This window comes from Schistocerca cancellata, chromosome 2 (assembly GCF_023864275.1).
Source record: "Schistocerca cancellata isolate TAMUIC-IGC-003103 chromosome 2, iqSchCanc2.1, whole genome shotgun sequence".
In the NCBI taxonomy this organism is placed as follows: domain Eukaryota; kingdom Metazoa; phylum Arthropoda; class Insecta; order Orthoptera; family Acrididae; genus Schistocerca; species Schistocerca cancellata.
Window position 1 is genome coordinate 119,757,415 of NC_064627.1, and position 19,805 is coordinate 119,777,219.

The window sequence follows — 19,805 nt, forward strand, 5'->3', positions numbered from 1 at the left end:
AGAAGCGACTTTCATCGCTGAAGACGACACGTCTCCATTCGTCCGTCCATTCACGCCTGTCGCGACACCACTGGAGGCGGGCTGCACGATGTTGGGGCGTGAGCGGAAGACGGCCTAACGGTGTGCGGGACCGTAGCCCAGCTTCATGGAGACGGTTGCGAATGGTCCTCGCCGATACCCCAGGAGCAACAGTGTCCCTAATTTGCTGGGAAGTGGCGGTGCGGTCCCCTTACGGCACTGCGTAGGATCCTACGGTCTTGGCGTGCATCCGTGCGTCGCTGCGGTCCGGTCCCAGGTCGACGGGCACGTGCACTTTCCGCCGACCACTGGCGACAACATCGATGTACTGTGGAGACCTCACGCCCCACGTGTTGAGCAATTCGGCGGTACGTCCACCCGGCCTCCCGCATGCCCACTATACGCCCTCGCTCAAAGTCCGTCAACTGCACATACGGTTCACGTCCACGCTGTCGCGGCATGCTACCAGTGTTAAAGACTGCAATGGAGCTCCGTATGCCACGGCAAACTGGCTGACACTGACGGCGGCGGTGCACAAATGCTGCGCAGCTAGCGCCATTCGACGGCCAACACCGCGGTTCCTGGTGTGTCCGCTGTGCCGTGCGTGTGATCATTGCTTGTACAGCCCTCTCGCAGTGTCCGGAGCAAGTATGGTGGGTCTGACACACCGGTGTCAATGTGTTCTTTTTTCCATTTCCAGGAGTGTATATTGTTCAGTATAACTGTCGTAGTCGTACGCAGCCTGATCTGTGCTAAGACGACACGGTCGTCGTAAGTGATGATTACACTTGGTCGCTGATTACATAGAGACTGCGCTGAGCACCAATGAGCTAGAACATAAATAAGTTCAGAGCTTCGGTGGGTGAGTGTCTTCGCCGACGTCTGCGATTCGTTGCTGTGTTTGGCAGCGATAATTATTTGTGATGACGTCGTGAGGTACCAACTTTTACATGAGACCTCGTTCTGCGGACGAGTCCACACTTCCTTCCTTCGTTGGCACAGCTTTATTTATGATAATATCTCATCTCACCTGATTCCATTGTGTTTCATTACACACTACAACTTTCCGCATTCTTTTCGTAGTGTTGTCATAATCTGAAGCAGAAACGTCTTACTGCAGCTCATGCTGTTGTCAGTAACTTGAGTGTAAAATCATCGGGCGGACACTCACCTCCAAGAAATCGTGTTGGTCGCCTTGGAGTACTTTAGATGGTGTAGCAGTGGCTAGGTGGTCACGTCACTTTACACCGATGACACAGTGATTTCATGCGTATGTGCTCCACGGTACCGACCGGCCGCCGTGTAATCGTCAGCCCTGCAATACATGGCAAGGTGAGTGGGATGTGATAAGGGACGTAGACTGCACGACTTTCTCCCTGACATAAGGGAGCGGTTGAGAATGAGACATATCGATCCCAGCCGCGGTATGGTACATTTCTTAACCGGGCACGGACCTTATCCCAAGCACTTAAACCGCGTGAGTCTGAGGCAGACACCTACATGCACATGCGGGGAAGAAGGTTCCCCAGAACACACTGTCTTTTTCTGCGGGCAATACGCGAACAATAGACATACACTACACTTAGATTACACAGATACAGACATAGATATATATACACAGCAATAAGAGACGAAGAACAATGGGCACAACTAAACGCACTGACAAACAGTATTTCAAAAACAACACATGAAGAGTATATGCGGACACGACATCACAGACATGCCTATGTGCAGCGTAACAGAAATCTCCAGAGGATGGACAGCGATACCCACAGCGACAGCGAAAATAGTGACAATGAGGAGGAACAGGAGGAGGAAGCTGAGATGTGAATGTAAATAAGCAAATTGCTGGCAATCTAGCCAAGAAAACACCAAATGCTGTACATGGATGCGCACCTAATGTAGTTAATACATAGGATTAGTAACAAATAGGATAAGAAAAATTATTTCTCTACTAATAACCATTTGTGGTGTCTGTGTGACTGGCGGTCAACGGCTCGATGAAATCATTCCGAGGTATTCACCGTCAGTCACACTAGGTGATGGTACTAACAAATCTCTCATCTATCCTATCTTCTTTTTATATTCTTCTTAAAAACAACAAAATTTTATTTATATTTCAACCTCAAATTATTGTTATTTTGAATCATTCTTTGTAAATGTTGTAGATAAAACAAAAGGAAAGAGAACTGTAAAAAGATGAAAAACGAAAATTGTAAGATGTACGACCTGTTTCTGATTATTGAGAAAAAGACAGCACATCGTAAGAAGACTCTAACAATTACAAGATCCTGTCAATGCAAAAATTACAAGCATACCTTTGAAATTCCTTCAAAATCTTTTCCATCAATATGAAGAACAATAAAGTATTGTAAATGAGTTTTCATCTCCATAATAATCTTCAACATTAAAAAAAATGCAGATCTCATTCTCTGAATAACTCAATTTCTCGTTAATACACCTCAGATAAGAGTGTCCCAGCACTGCATAATAGACTGACTAGTAAGTCACCCATAAATTTAAACACAGAGTCAACGAACTCTTGCAGTGCCCTCATTCATATTTGTCCCAGTACACTGAAGCTGAATTACTTACAACAGCAGCAGAAAACATATGTGAATGTTACATATGTAATTGCAATCATCATTAAGAAAGAAATATTTCAATCCTTAAATGCATAGTATAAGAAATGTTGCTCAACCACTATCATCATATAGGTGATTGTTTAGTATAGTTAAACTACAGCACCACAATACCTATTTTCTTTCATAAAATTTGTTGTAAACAATCTATTAGAGTTCAGAAATAATACTGACATCCGTAATTACAAAACTGGGTGAAAATATAATTTTCCATAGATCTATTTTTTTTAATTGATCTCAGGAAGGATGATTAAACCTGTTATCAAAATCTGTGATCAATTAGCAGACTATATGAAATTTTAAAAATTCAGTCAGCGAGCAGAAGTAATCACCTTTATAAAGATGATGAAGATTTTATAGAAATATACCTCTCCGGTGGAATTAAAGAAGTGGAACGCCTTTTGGTGAAGTATGTTAAGATATCAAACGATACAATGTTGTGTGCAAGTCCTTCGCCTTAACTCATAGAACTGTTGACTTGTTTATCGATGGGATAGGCCTGATAGGCATAACTAACTGTTCTGGAAATGAATATGTGGAGAGATAATATCAATATAAAAAAATTGTATACTACTGAAAACATGAGTGAAAATTGTTACACAAAAGGCAAGAGGGAAGGAAGGAATGAAGATAGAAAAACTTCGCCCGAGCAGGTCTCGGAAGGCCCAACGATATCGACCGTTGGCAATAAATAAATAAATAAATAAATCCTCGGCCCTTAGGCGTCATCAACCGCGGCTTCGGAGGGGCATCGCTCTCTTCAGCAGTTGTCAGTTTTTGTGGCCGGTGCCGCTACTTCTCAATCAAGCAGCTCCGCAGGTGGCCTCACAAGGCTTGAGTGCGCCCCACCTGCCACCAGCCCTCGGCAGACCTGGCGGTGACACATCCAAGTGCCAGCCAAGTCCGACAGCGCTTAACTTCGATGTTCTACCTGGAACCGGTGTTACCACTGTGGCAAGGCCGTTGGCACAGAAATGACACGAAGGCAAAAATAAGCACCGTGCGGAGACGTGCCGGTGTGCACAACGTGCATGAAGGGCGCACAAATCGCTGCTGTAACGGTGCTTACTGTCCAACGTGTCTACAAGATATGGTGTACCACACACAGTTAATGTAACAAGACAAGGTAATAGTGGTCGTAAAAAGTATACTGTCACACCTTTTCAATGACAGTCGGCTTCAAAATAACAGGAGTTTCTGCTATCAACAAAAGCAGTTGAAGCTCAAGCAGTTTCTGAGTGAATACCTCGAAGGGAGCCTCATGCCATGAAAATGTGGAGTCGAGAACCCCGCAAATGACCGAAGTCATTCAGCTGTCCGTACTTATTGGTTTTATGCAATCCACAACACCTTGCAGTACCACGTGCGAGATTTTCATATTCTCTAGCTCGCCTCGTGCAAACTGTTAGTTCTAGAAAAAAAATAAGCATCATCTTTTATAGAATATTTAATATAGTTCAATTTTGTACCGGGGTATATTTTCGCTAGAGGCCTTCGTTTTTTAACTATTCAAGAAAAATGTACAAAAGTGACGTTCAATTGCATTTTACTTGAATAACTCGGAAACTGTGGCCTCCAGTGAAAATGTATTGCAGTACAAAATTTAACTACATCAAATTTCCTATAAAAAGGTCCTAACAGTTTGTGCATAGAGTGAAGGATAGTGAAAATCTCGTGCGTCGTTTCTGAAAGTGGTGCAGGTTGCATAAAATCCATAGATAGGGGCAGCTGAATCACTCTGTTCAGAGTTGAACTTCTTGAATGTGCCAAAATGCATAATGACTGGACAGTAGACGACTAGAGGCGTTTTGTATAGTCCGACGTCTCGCGTGTTGCCTATTTACATATTATGCAGGAAGTCTAGTCACTGACTGTGGAATGAGGCGCTTGACCCCCCAGTGTGTCTGTGTGTGTGTGTGTGTGTGTGTGTGTGTGTGTGTCTGTGTGTTGAGATGTTTTACGCCAGAGATAGTTCTGCGATGTCTTAGCTGCATTTTTATTACCGTGACTTCATACCACTCATTCAGTTTATGTTGAACGTCGGAAGGAGTCTACTGCGGTACACTTACATGTGGCGCCCAAATATTGTAATGACACTAATGTAAGATAAAATGAAACTATTATATTATAACCGGTTTATGTCTCTGATGGGCTCTATAAAGCGGGTCGCTGACTGTGCACGACCGCAGAGCCAAAGATACTGCTTCTGGTCTGAGATTGTAGTGGTGGTGTAAGAGAGCGCTTGGCGCACAGCAGTGGGTAGCTGACTGTGAGCGAAACAGGATGGAATAGGCAGTTTTTGCGGTGTGCCCTGTGACGCCACTAAGTGATAGATTACAGTGTAGGAATTACGAGTATATGTATTATTGGAAACATAGATGTGGGAGCAGAAGTCTTCTCGCAAACAAGGTAAAGATGTTACATATTTATGACTTTCGTTTTTACAGCGCGTTAGTGTAGATGAGTTGGCTGCTGATCGGCAGTTTGTGTGTAACCACAAAATATACTTAAACAGATTTGATGTAAAGGCTAGTTAGATATTTCCCTTTGTAAAGTTTCTAAGATTGGTTACCACAGGTATGCGTAATCCGATGATTTCTCTTTATGCTTTTTTAGTGAGGTTAGATAACAATTGCTGTATAATTCTCACTGTTTGTGACTCAGTTAGTACAAAAAGATGTAATTTTAGTGAGTAATGTAATTTCAATTGCCAGATGTTCTGGAAAGCCAAACTTTACTTCGAATACAATTTCACCATTAAAAAGATCAGTGTTAGTAATTCACCATAATCAGTACCGCCCCCCCTGTCCAGGTCATATGTTTTTCAAAGACATTGAATCTTTCTTAAATGTTTCCATTCTTCATCCAAAAGAATTTCATGTACGTTTCAAAGTAATACGGCCAGCATTGCACACCGCTGAGCCTGTAGCTAGTACATTTTATTCTTCTTCGTGAGATACCAGAATATATCGCGATCCACCTGCTTTGGAGGCAAGACAGTTTTATTTTATTTGTTATGGGCACAGCGACCAAAGTTACCAGTTTTGAACAGGGCCAGAGGATTTAGTGCCTAAGGGGCTGAATGTATTTTGCAGTGACTGTATTTCTTTATTAGTATTGGGAGCTGCATTTCCCAATCAGTTCGTATAAAGTTTTGGCTAACAATAACACAGAGTAAGTACGCCTCTTGCAATTACAACACGCTACACGATTACTCCAGTTTTTTATGCATTCCCAGTTCAGGCATTAATTCAAGGTAATACAAAGTAGATATTTAAAAGAACGTTACAACGTGAACTAGGATGCTTACGTTTACATTTTCTGTTACGTCTGTTGCCCTTTCTTTTACCTCGCCATGGTGAATACGCTGTGGATCTTCCAAGCACGCACATGTTGCTGGTTTGACTATCACTTAGGCAGCCTACATTGTTCCACTAAATCACCCGTCTCTAACTCCTAGAAAATGGCTGGCACAATTTGCAATTAACACGCCGCGATTTTTTAGCTCTGCGGGTTGTAATCTACGTTGAGTAGCTCCGACTGAATACAGCAAACTTGTGGTCTCTCTTCTTCGAGGAACTGAGGGCATTATTCACACTGGATGCATGTTTACATCTGTATGTACGTGGATACTCTGCAAATCTGCCTGGCAAAGGGTTCAGCGAACCACCTTCAAATGATTCTTTATTATTCCAACCTCGAACAGCGCGCGGAAAAAACTAACACCTATATCTTTCCGTGCGAGCCATGATTTCACTTATTTTATTATGATGATCATTTCTCCCTACTTAGATAGGAATATACAAAATATGTTCGCGTTCAGAAGAGAAAGTTGGTGACTGAAATTTCGTGACAAGATTCCGCCGCAACGAAAAACTCCATTGTTTTAATTACGTCTACCCCAAATCCTGTATCATGCCAATGACACTCTCTCCCCTATTTCTCTATAACACAAAACGTGCTGCTCGTCTTTGAGCTTCCTCGATGCATTCCGTTAATCCTATCTAGTAAGGACCCCACATCGCGCAGCAGTACTGCAAAAGGGAGCGGACAAGCGTAGTGTAGGCAGTCTCTTTAGTACATCTATTGCTTTTTGTAAGTGATCTGATAATGAAACGCATTTATGGTTTGCCTGCCCCACAACATTTTCTGTGTTCTTTCCTATTTAAATTGCTCGTAACTCTAATTCCTAAATATTTAGTCGAATTACGGCCTTTAGATAAGACTGGTTTATCGTGCAACCGGAGTTTGACAGGTTCCTTTTAGCACTGATGTGGTTGACCTCACATTTTTCATTATTTAGTGTCAATTTCCAATTTTCGCACCATACAGATATCTTTTCTAATTCGTTATGTAATTTGTTTCGTTCTTCTGACGACTTTAATAGACGATAAACGACCGCATCATCAGCAAATAATCTAAGACGGCTGCTCCTATTGTCTCCTAAACCGTTTATACAGGGTGTTACAAAAAGGTACGGCCAAACTTTCAGGAAACATTCCTCACACACAAATAAAGAAAAGATGTTATGTGGACATGTGTCCGGAAACGCTTAATTTCCATGTTAGAGCTCATTTTAGTTTCGTCAGTATGTACTGTACTTCCTCGATTCACCGCCAGTTGGCCCAATTGAAGGAAGGTAATGTTGACTTCGGTGCTTGTGTTGACATGCGACTCATTGCTCTACAGTACTACCATCAAGGACATCAGTACGTAGCCTCAACAGGTTAGTGTTCATCACGAACGTGGTTTTGCAGTCAGTGCAATGTTTACGAATGCGGAGTTGGCAGATGCCCATTTGGTGTATGGATTAGCACGGGGCAATAGCCGTGGCGCGGTACGTTTGTATCGAGACAGATTTCCAGAACGAAGGTGTCCCGACAGGAAGACGTTCGAAGCAATTGATCGGCGTCTTAGGGAGCACGGAACATTCCAGCCTATGACTCGCGACTGGGGAAGACCTAGAACGACGAGGACACCTGCAATGGACGAGGCAATTCTTCGTGCAGTTGACGATAACCCTAATGTCAGTGTCAGAGAAGTTGCTGCTGTACAAGGTAACGTTGATCACGTCACTGTATGGAGAGTGCTACGGGAGAACCAGTTGTTTCCGTACCATGTACAGCGTGTGCAGGCACTATCAGCAGCTGATTGGCCTCCACGGGTACACTTCTGCGAATAGTTCATCCAACAATTTGTCAATCCTCATTTCAGTGCAAATGTTCTCTTTACGGATGAGCCTTCATTCCAACGTGATCAAATTGTAAATTTTCACAATCAACATGTGTGGGCTGACGAGAATCCGCACGCAATTGTGCCATCACGTCGTCAACACAGATTTTCTGTGAACGTTTGGGCAGGCGTTGTTGGTGATGTCTTGATTGGGCACCATGTTCTTCCACCTACGCTCAATGGAGTACGTTATCATGATTTCATACGAGATACTCTACCTGTGTTGCTAGAACATGTGCCTTTACAAGTACGACACAACATGTGGTTCCTGCACATTTCAGTCGAAGTGTTCGTACGCTTCTCAACAACAGATTCGGTGACCGATGGATTGGTAGAGGCGGACCAATTCCGTGGCCTCCACGCTCTCCTGACCTCAACCCTCTTCACTTTCATTTATGGGGGCATTTGAAAGCTCTTGTCTGCACAACCCCGGTACCAAATGTAGAGACTCTTCGTGCTCGTATTGTGGACGGCTGTGATACAATACGCCATTTTCCAGGGCTGCATCAGCGCATCAGGGATTCCATGCGATGGAGGGTGGATGCACGTATCCTCGCTAACGGAGAACATTTTGAACATTTCCTGTAACAAAGTGTTTGAAGTCACGCCGGTACGTTCTGTTGCTGTGTGCTTCCATTCCATGATTAATGTGATTTGAAGAGAGGTAATAAAATGAGCTCTAACATGGAGAGTAAGCGTTTCCGGACACATGTCCACATAACATATTTTCTTTCTTTGTGTGTGAGGAATGTTTCCTGAAAGTATGGCCGTACCTTTTTGTAACATCCTGTATATATATGGAACAGCGGGAGGCCTACAACTGTACCTTGGGGAACACAAGAAATCACTTTTGTTTTATTCGATGACTTTCTCTCAGTTGCTATAAAATGTGAACTCGCTGACGGTAAATCACGAATCCAGTCACATAACTGAGACGATATTACATAAGCACGCAATTTCACCACAAGCCACTTGTGTGGTACAGTGTCAAAAGCCTTTTGGAAATTAATTTGAAATCCCGTGTCAATAGCATTCAACACTTCGTGTGAGTAAAAAGCTAGATGTATTTCGCAAGATCGATATTTTCTAAATCCGCCTTGACTGTCCGTCAGTATACAGTTCGTACAGTATTAACGTGGTGTCTCCTGAAGGCGAAAAAGTTTTTGACTGGTGTTCTTATGAACACAAAGTGAAATCTTTTATTTATATTAGTGATATGTCGGAACTACTACAAGCTTTCTTGGTGTATTAACGCCAGTGCAGTTATTATCTTTTTTACGTAATAGTTGAGTCCCTATTCCATCACGAAGCAGCGGTCCCTGAACAACGAGTAAAGTCAAATATCTGAAAGATCATTAGCTTTGAAACTCGTTTCGCAGAATTTAAAACCGTGCATACATCTGTTGTTGTGACAAATAAGATTGTTATTAATCTTATTGCTGCTACTTTTCACCAGAAAAATAACTGAAGGCCAGTCAGGGTAAAATTTTTCATTTCTACTGTAAATGGGCACCGCAGTTTAAGTTCACGTACAAACAAAAATAAAAAGCCAAAATCCGTTTGTGCCTAACAGACAATTAATACGCCAATACGAGATCAGTGAGACGTCCAACGCGCCATCAGCCGGATCAAGTGATGGGAACTGACAGCGGATTAAAAACGGACCCGTTTCAGTATCGGGAAATTACGATACTGGCTTGCGATGGCGTTTTAAGCCGCCGGTGATTTCAGGGCCGCCGGTCAGGAAGGGGCCAAACAGAGCGGCTCTGTGCTTCGGCCGCGGGCAGTCTACGGCGTGGGCGGCAGGTTACGTATAAATTGAAAAGCGCTGTAGCCGCCGTGGATGGCGGAAACGGAGGGGGAAGAGGAGAGAGGTGGAGGGAGGTGCTCACGCGTCTGTTCGTCAGTTCACGTCAACGACAGAGCAGCTTTACGCCCCGTCATGTGTGACACTGTTTACGCTCTCCCTTCATTAGCCCAGTATCAAGCGCGAGCAGGCTGCCATATGTCACACTGTAGCACGCCCTGTTAATATAAGCAGGGCACGTATTTTGTCTCGATGACAAAATTTTCTTACTTCCATCATACATATTATTGGGGGGTAACTGTGTAGCAGGGTGGCTCTTAAGCGACACTTTCTAAAAACATTACAATTTGTCACGGGTAGCTGACATTGTCAGTGTAGAAACAGCGATCTGTTGTTTCAATGGACATGTTCAGGTAGTTGCTGGTGGCTAGATACGACTGGCGGTATCCGCACGTCGACACCCGTTTCTAGAACACGCGCGCGAAGAATTCGCAGGTCAGCAAAACGCGCATGCGCAACGATTTGCTGTTAGACGGTGCCATATTCAAACTTCCTCTGCAGAAAATCGCAGAGCGCAGAGCTTGCGTGTAACACGAGTATATAGGCCTATTATGTATAGCGGTGCACTTTTCTCGTACATTCAGAACAGGGGTTAAGTTAGGCATGGGGCTTATCGCCGAAACAACCGGTTTTTTATGTGACATTTCAGGCTTTCCGACGAACTGTTGCAAATACACTTCTCGGGTTTACAGCAAAATCGTTGTTGTTGTTGTGGTCTTCAGTCCTGAGACTGGTTTGATGCAGCTCTCCAAGCTACCCTATCCTGTGCAAGCTTCTTCATCTCCCAGTACTTACTGCAACCTACATCCTTCTGAATCTGCTTAGTCTATTCATCTCTTGGTCTCCCTCTACGATTTTTACCCTCCACGCTGCCTTCCAATGCTAAATTTGTGATCCCTTGATGCCTCAGAACATGTCCTACTAACCGGTCCCTTCTTTTTGTCAAGTTGTGCCACAAACTCCTCTTCTCCCCAATTCTGTTCAATACTTCACCATTAGTTATGTGATCTACCCATCTAATCTTCAGCATTCTTCTGTAGTACCACATTTCGAAAGCTTCCATTCTCTTCTTGTCTAAAATATTTATCATCCATGTTTCACTTCCATACAAATACTTTCAGAAACGACTTCCTGACACTTAAATCTATACTCGATGTTAACAAATTTCTCTTCTTCAGAAACGCTTTCCTTGCCATTGCCAGTATACATTTTATATCTTCTCTACTTCGACCATCATCAGTTAATTTGCTCCTCAAATAGCAAAACTCCTTTACTGTTTTAAGTGTCTAATTTCCTAATCTAATTCCCTCGGCATCACCCGACTTAATTCGACTACATTCCATTATCGTATTGTGTTTAATCCTACAATATTTCATCGATGAACAGCTTGACATCTTCAGCTGGTGGCAGTTGCTGCTGTCATCGTTAGAAGACGTGACTCATGATAATGGCGTGACGGTGTCTGAATTTATCAAGCCAGGAGGAGGCAATACGCGTGGAAGCTGCAGAAAGGTCTTCCGCGCGTGCGTTGTGGCCAATGGCTGTGCTGCCGGACTCTCCTGTGGTTAAAAGCTGAATTAAATCTCAGCAGTTCGCTCCTTCGAGTTATGAATCGGAATATCTTGTTTTCTCTGTTTGTTCTGCTTTAATGGCAGTTGGTACTGGATTCCAGGCGGCGCTTAACCGAAAACCTGCATCGCAGTTGATACTATTGTCCACTCTACGAACATGTATGGACTCCTTAACAATACAGACCTAGGAATGTGACTCTAGGGATAAAATTTCAGTCTTTTCGTAAAATATGCGGTGCCTCGTGTCTAGGTAATGCTCCACTACTGCTGGTTTATCAGGCTGCCCTAGGCATTTATGATGAAGGTGTTCGATGCAACGTTCTTGCACGAATCGCCATCTCTGCCCAATATAAGATTTTTCACATTGGTATGGGATCTTATACACGCCACATTTCCTAAGGCCAAGGTCGTCTTTGACCGAGCACAATAAATTCTTCAATTTTGCTGGTGGACAAAATACACACTTGGTGTCATGCCTTTTGAGGATGTTTCCTATTTTTGAAGACATGCTGCCAAAACACGGCAACAAAGCAGTTTCATTGCGTGCCTCCCTATCTTCATTTACATCACTGCTTTGATTTTGCTTGGAACGGAATACATGGAGTAGGTGCCTATCGGAATAGCCGTTCTGTTGCAATACCATTCTAAGAACGGTATTCCAACAGAACGGTTATTCCGATAGACAGCTCACCAGGTAGACTGTCGGCATCTGAGACCACATGTGCTCTATGCAGTAAAGAGAGTAAGACACTACCGTGTTGTGCAGGGTGATGACGACTTGTGGCCTGCAAATATAGCACCGTGTGAGTTGGTCTGCGATAGACTCTATCTCCCAGCGTACCATCGCGTTTTCTTCTGACCATGACGTCCAGGAATGGTAAAATTCCGTCTTTTCCACTTCTATTGTGAACTGTATATTCGGATGGAGCGAGTTCAGGTGCCGGAGAAACACAGGTACTGTCTCTATTCGGTTGGGCCACACCACGGAAGATCGTCTACATACCGCCAGAAGCAGGAAGGTTTTAGACTTGCCCACTGCAGTGTTTTTCCCTCAAAGTCTTTCATAAAATAGTTGGCCACCATGGGGGACAGAGGACTTCCCATAGCGTGTTCAAAATACTGGTCTCCGAGTAAGAAATAATTTGAGGTAACCACATGTTTAAATTGCTACAGTGTCCTCCTCAAAACTGGCTGCTGATAAGCTCTAACGGGTCCTACATACGTACTTTCGTAAATAATAGTGGAACGTCAAAACTAATCAAAATATTCGACAGTTGTAACTTAAGTGTCTTCAGGGGTCCTATGAATTTCTCTGAATTCCGGATGTAATGGTCACACTTGCCTAATAGGGGTCCCAACAGCGTAGTAATATGTTTCACCAGAAAACAGGTAGGAGCTCCGATGTTGCTCAATACTGCATGAAGAGGAGACCCATCCTTATGTATCTTTGGTAGACAATACAGTCTTGGCAGCAGGTCCCCCATGACTATAATTACGAAAGTACCTCTGCAGAACTCGTTAGAGCTTATCAGCAGCCAGTTTGAGAAGGTCTTTATGGCACTGTTTAAACGTGCTTACCTCAACTTATTACTTATCCAATGACCTGTATTTTGAACAAGTCGACCGTGTCGCCATGGGAAGTCCTCTGTTTCCCATGATGGCCAACTATTTTATGGAAGACTTTGAGGAGAAAGCACTGCAGTCGGCAAGTCGAAAGCCTTCCTGCCTCTGGCAGTACATAGATGATATATTAGCGGTGTCGCTCCACAGAATAGAGACATTACATGTGTTTCTGCGGCATCTCAAGTCACTCCCTACGAATATACAGTTCACAACTGAAGTGGAAAAAGATGGTATTTTAGCATTCCTGGACATCAAGGTCAGAATAAAAGCCGATGGCACACTGGCACATAGTATCTATCGCAAACCAACTCATACGGAGCTATTTTTGCAGGCCACAAATTCTCACCACCCTGCTCTTTGGTAGTAACAGCACATGGGGTGTCAGATGCCGACAGTGTACCTGGTGGGCTACAACACCTAAAAAAGTTATTCCAACAGAATGGCTATTCCGATAGACAGATACGCCAAGCATTTGGTTCTAACCAAATTCAAAGCGGCATGCCTCCAAGAATAGAAAGAATCCTCAAAAGGCACGACATCAAATGTGTTTGGCGGCCACCAGTAAAATTGAGAAATTTATTGTGCTCGGTCAAACACGACCATGGCCTTAGGAAACGCGGCGTGGATAAGGTCCAGTGCCAATGTGAAAAATCTTATGCTGGGTGGAGATGCCGAACCGTCATAGTCATAGACGCCTGGGGGAACCGGATAAATCAGCGGTAGCGGAGCATTGCCTGGACACGAAGCATCGCATGTTTTACGAAACGACTAAAATTTTATCCCGACTGTCTTCTTCCTGAAACTGTGTTGTTAAGGAGGCCATACACATCCGTACTGTGGACAATCTTTATCAACAGGGATACAGCTTTTCAGTTAACCGCCGCCTGGAATCCAGTAGTGACTGCCATTAAACAGGGAAAACAAGAACTTCCGACTCATGACTCTACGCAACGCACTGCTGAGATTTAATTCAGCTTTTCGCCACAGGAGCGTCCAGCAGCACTGTCATTGCCCACAACGCACGCGCGGAAGGCCCTTCTGCCGCTCCCAGCATATGCCACTTCCCTCCAACTGCGAGCGTCTTCCCACTCACGCGTATTGCCTGCTCCTGGCCCGATAAATTTCGACACCGCAGCACGATTATCATCAGTCACGTCTTCTACCTGTGACAGCAGCGATTACCACCACCTGGAGATGTCGAGCAGTTGCACCGAAGAAATATTGTAGGGTTTACACAATGCGACCCAGCACCAAACCCGATAAGTGTATTTGCAACCGGTTTTCGGTTATATTGCGGGTTTTTTTTCAAGCCAGTTTAACCTGTTAAAACGGTCAAAATAACCAGTTTCTCACGTAACCGATTTTCGGTTTTTTATCCTTCTTATTTCCCTTTATAAACGTAGAAATCGAACGAAGATTGAAAAGTTTTGACTGCCTCAGTTTCAAGACATATATAATCAAAATATTAAACAGAGAAATAAAAGAAAACCGTCCACCTACCGTTCACCGCTTTTCTCGAAAAGCTGTAAGTGGTTCAATACTACAAAAAAAAAAAAAACAGTATTCTTCTACTGATTCTAAATTTTTGAAACTCTGCTCAAAAATCATGTTGTAATCGGAGATTTGGGTATTCCGGATAGTCAGTTGTAAAGGTTGAAAAAATACATTTTTCGTGTTAATTTGTCCGTTTTCAAGGGCTACAAGCAGATACAGGCACGTTATGTAGTCACAGGCAGTAAATCAGCTACTTCCTATTTTTATAAAATGAATGAACTGCTGTTAAGTTTTGAATTTGTTACTGTTACCATGATATCCTTCCCCTTTCTTATTTGATAGAAATGGCAGACAAATCTTTAATCTTTTGAGATATTGGATGCAATCTACTTAACTGCTGTGTCACTTGGTAAAAATATTTCCAGACCAGATTAGGTGCCGTTCTGCAATACAAGAGATGTTCGGCAATGACACGCTACGACACATGGCAACAGGGACATTATTGTCTCAGCAATGTGTTTGTCTTTGTTGTTCGTTTCTGTTGGCATTGTTACTAATGTAACAGTAATTGCTAATTGCTTTTCCCATTTTCTACAACAACGCAATATTTCAAACCAATGCAAATTTTACTGACTAACATTACTCCTCTTTTTTTTAAAAAAAAAAAAAAAAAGAACAAGGTTTATGTAAAAATGAAAAATTTTAGCACTGCTGCTATGGCTAATTGATATTTCGGGTTTTTACTTGCCTATCAGCAAAACATGTAAAAACATGTATGTTACAACCGAGAGAAAAGAAATGCCGAAAAATACCGGTTATTGCAATATCCACGCTTATATTTTGTTCAAAATAATATTCACTATAGCACTGTATGAGGAATGTGACTGAAATTTGATCCTATTCTCGTAATACCAATAAAAAGACATCATTGTTGACAATGACATAATTTAATATTTTGGAAAAAAATTATATCTCAGACAATACCCATGTAAAATGATAACGAAAATTTAAATATTTTGTTATCTATGGTTTTTGCAGAAAAATACTTCTTCTTGTTCAAACTGTTGCACTGATAGAATGTGATTGATGTCTCGTAACACAGAGGTCGGTAAAAAACTGTACATGTTGCTAACCGATATTTGAAAATAGAGTTATGTGTTATTGAAATGAATCTTCTTTGTTTGTAGTTTTATTTCATTGTAATTCTCGTCCTATATAAATGTTAAGTTTTCTGTATATATAAAGTGATTGTCTTATGTTAGCCGCCATCTTAGTGATATGTTGCAGCGGCATTTTTAAATTGATTTTCTATACGACGTAAATATTGTTGATTATAATTGCGATAATAATTGTGTATTGGAGGCCGAAGACCCACACTGAGGTAATAAATTCCAATTAGACTGTGAATACATTGAACTTCTATGAATTTAAACAGCATCTTCGGTATAAATTCTTACTTGCTGATGTATGAAGTCTGGTTATTTCGTAACAATTTTATGGAATATTTTGAGAGGAAAATACATTAATGTTGTGTACGTGTGGTATTGTGTGACAAAACTGTTCATTTTGCTTAAAGAAAAGAGTTGCCACCTCGAATAACAGTAGCGTTAAATTCGATAAACGATCTTCAAATAGCAAACAGTCTTTTAAACAACAGAACTGAAATTACTAAAAATCATTTTCTTAGTTCAGATTACTTATCATACGTTTAGATTGTTTGCTGATTATATATGATTACTTTTGTGAATGAACTTAGTGACATTTACACTGCTTGACAGACAACATTGCTAGACATTCCCAGGTGGAGGTTTCTTCAACAAAATAACAATCATTAGCTGAGAAAAGCAGTGATTAAATAAAACCTCATGTTACATTAATAGACCGCAGCTCGTGGTCGTGCGGTAGCGTTCTCGCTTCCCGCGCCCGGGTTCCCGGGTTCGATTCCCGGCGGGGTCAGGGATTTTCTCTGCCTCGTGATGACTGGGTGTCGTGTGATGTCCTTAGGTTAGTTAGGTTTAAGTAGTTCTAAGTTCTAGGGGACTGATGACCATAGATGTTAAGTCCCATAGTGCTCAGAGCCATTTGAACCATTTACATTAATAAGGAATAAGTAGTGTTATTGTGATCTTGCTGAAATTGTGCAACACACAATTACAACTCACGCCACATTATTCAGTACTAAAATATCGGCATATCGGTCCGTTTTTCCCATCCTTAGTTCATTTCGCAGTTGCTTTTTGCCTCTCGAGGTCGAAGAAAGAGTCGAATTTCAAAACAGCACTCGAAAAAATGCGACAACGTTCTGCTACAGGAACAAACGATTTTTTTAGGATCTCGCCTTTCATTACAAGAGGAGAGAGTGGACGTGCGTTTAACTTTATTCTTTTGAGCCTTGCGGAAGCTGGCAATGGGATGGTTCAAATGGGTCTGAGCACTGTGGGACTTAACATCTGAGGCCATCAGTCCCCTAGAACTTAGAACTACTTAAACCTAACTAACCTAAGGACATCACACACATCCATGCCCGAGGCAGGATTCGAACCTGCGACCGTAGCAGTCGCGCGGTTCCGGACTGCAGCGCCTAGAACCGCATGGCCACCGCGGCCGGCCTGGCAATGGGACACGGTGATTCCAGTTAGGCTGTAAACACAAACGAGCCCTAACATCCTGTCAAAGGAACAGAGGAAGTGCCACATACAGTCCCAGAATGTGACAACAATGTTCCACAGAACCAATCAACACAGGCTAAAAACACAACCCTTTAGGTTTCATCGGACCGTAAGAATATGTCACTCAAACGATAAAATGGTTTTTCACCCAGCTAGTGGATATCATTATTCATCGGGTCTGCGTGGTTCACTTATTCTTCTCAAATGAACACCGTATTTTTATGTAAGAAAATCGGACGGAGATCTAGCCTCACTGAAACTATAAGTTGACATACGAAGAATACTAAAATAAGCGAGAACACGAAAACGAAACTCTGCTTGGCGTCATCATCAAATAAGCTGTAGTATTAATTAACATTCCCAACAAATGTTGTGGCGTTTATGCCACATCCATGGCCAGGTTTATTATAGTTTATTTGCTACGATTTAATACACAGTATTGGAAGATCTTGTTACGGGAGGCTATTTAGTTGGTAGGATCAGAAAGTAGACTCATGGAACGACGCGCCAGATAGTCACAGCTTGAGAAAGTCAGGCGAGCAAGCGACAAATGGTACTGGAGAAGAGAGAGACAGTGGGGCATTCATCTATCGCACTGTACACCAAGGAGCAAATCTTTTATCGTTTATGTTTACTGTTTGACTACTAATATACAGTTCCAACATAACTGATAACGTTACTTGCACTGAGAACTTGTTAATAACAGTTTCAATAGCAATTATCAGTAAACGGCAATTACAGATTTTAATTACTGTCAGTGCTTAGTGCTTATCGATGGAAAGAATGGACCAGTCACAAGTGTGCGCTGAAAAGACAGGCGAAAAAGCGCTAAGATAGCTCACAACTAGTCTACGATCGGTTTCAGAGGATGTAATACATGAATGCGTTTATAAAGACTGATCTCATGTAAGGAAAAAAAACAGTCTGTTGAAAAATTGCCTCATAAGACGTACATGTGCGATGTTGTGCTAATCCACGTCGGTCTACGCTCGGTTTTCGAGGTGGCAACACCCGAACTACCGAACTAGTGTGTGAAGAGCTACTCCGAGTAAAGGTGGGTTTAATTGTTTAAGTTGCCTCGGAAAACATGTATGTGATCTCGTGTGGATTCTAAGATCGTGTAAAGTATTTTGTGACTTTGGCGGTAATGGGAGACTAAGGATGGATTACAGCGAATCTTGTTAAGAAATTTAACGACAGACTGAAATCAGAAACCGTTTTAATAATTTTGTGATTGGACAAATGAAACAAAATTGGTTGGAGTCCTAACATTTTACGATTCTCATTACTCTTAGCATTTAAGCTGCCCACTTACCATATTCATTACTGTGCACTGGTTATTGCACAAGCATTAGATCTCGTTACCTGAGGAGAAGAAACCATCTGGCACAACGTCTATGAGACACGAAGTGAGCAAGTTCGACTACAATTCAGAATGTGTGGGAGATGGGGAGGGTGTTAGACGCACTTGGCTTTCTTACCTAAATCGCACGTAGCATCACTGTGCGTCATCGTGTACATATTGTGGCACATGATATTTCGAACATTCATTTCTCTTCCTGCTGTGGTAGTATAACAACGCGATGACTTGCCAGGTTAAAACATTTTTTAAAAATATATACACCAACGCATGATGATTATAAAATCGTTCTTCACATCTAACTCAAATTAAATTCCCTTGAATTATAAATGTCGATCTAATTAATTCGTTGATGCTGTAATAAACTGTTCCCACATTAGTAAATAGTTTGAATACCATATACACTCCTCGAAATGGAAAAAAGAACACATTCACACCGGTGTGTCAGACCCACCATACTTGCTCCGGACACTGCGAGAGGGCTGTACAAGCAATGATCACACGCACGGCACAGCGGACACACCAGGAACCGCGGTGTTGGCCGTCGAATGGCGCTAGCTGCGCAGCATTTGTGCACCGCCGCCGTCAGTGTCAGCCAGTTTGCCGTGGCATACGGAGCTCCATCGCAGTCTTTAACACTGGTAGCATGCCGCGACAGCGTGGACGTGAACCGTATGTGCAGTTGACGGACTTAGAGCGAGGGCGTACAGTGGGCATGCGGGAGGCCGGGTGGACGTACCGCCGAATTGCTCAACACGTGGGGCGTGAGGTCTCCACAGTACATCGATGTTGTCGCCAGTGGTCGGCGGAAGGTGCACGTGCCCGTCGACCTGGGACCGGACCGCAGCGACGCACGGATGCACGCCAAGACCGTAGGAGCCTACGCAGTGCCGTAGGGGACCGCACCGCCACTTCCCAGCAAATTAGGGACACTGTTGCTCCTGGGGTATCGGCGAGGACCATTCGCAACCGTCTCCATGAAGCTGGGCTACGGTCCCGCACACCGTTAGGCCGTCTTCCGCTCACGCCCCAACATCGTGCAGCCCGCCTCCAGTGGTGTCGCGACAGGCGTGAATGGAGGGACGAATGGAGACGTGTCGTCTTCAACGATGAGAGTCGCTTCTGCCTTGGTGCCAATGATGGTCGTATGCGTGTTTGGCGCCGTGCAGGTGAGCGCCACAATCAGGACTGCATACGACCGAGGCACACAGGGCCAACACCCGGCATCATGGTGTGGGGAGCGATCTCCTACACTGGCCGTACACCACTGGTGGTCGTCGAGGGGACACTGAATAGTGCACGGTACATCCAAACCGTCATCGAACCCAT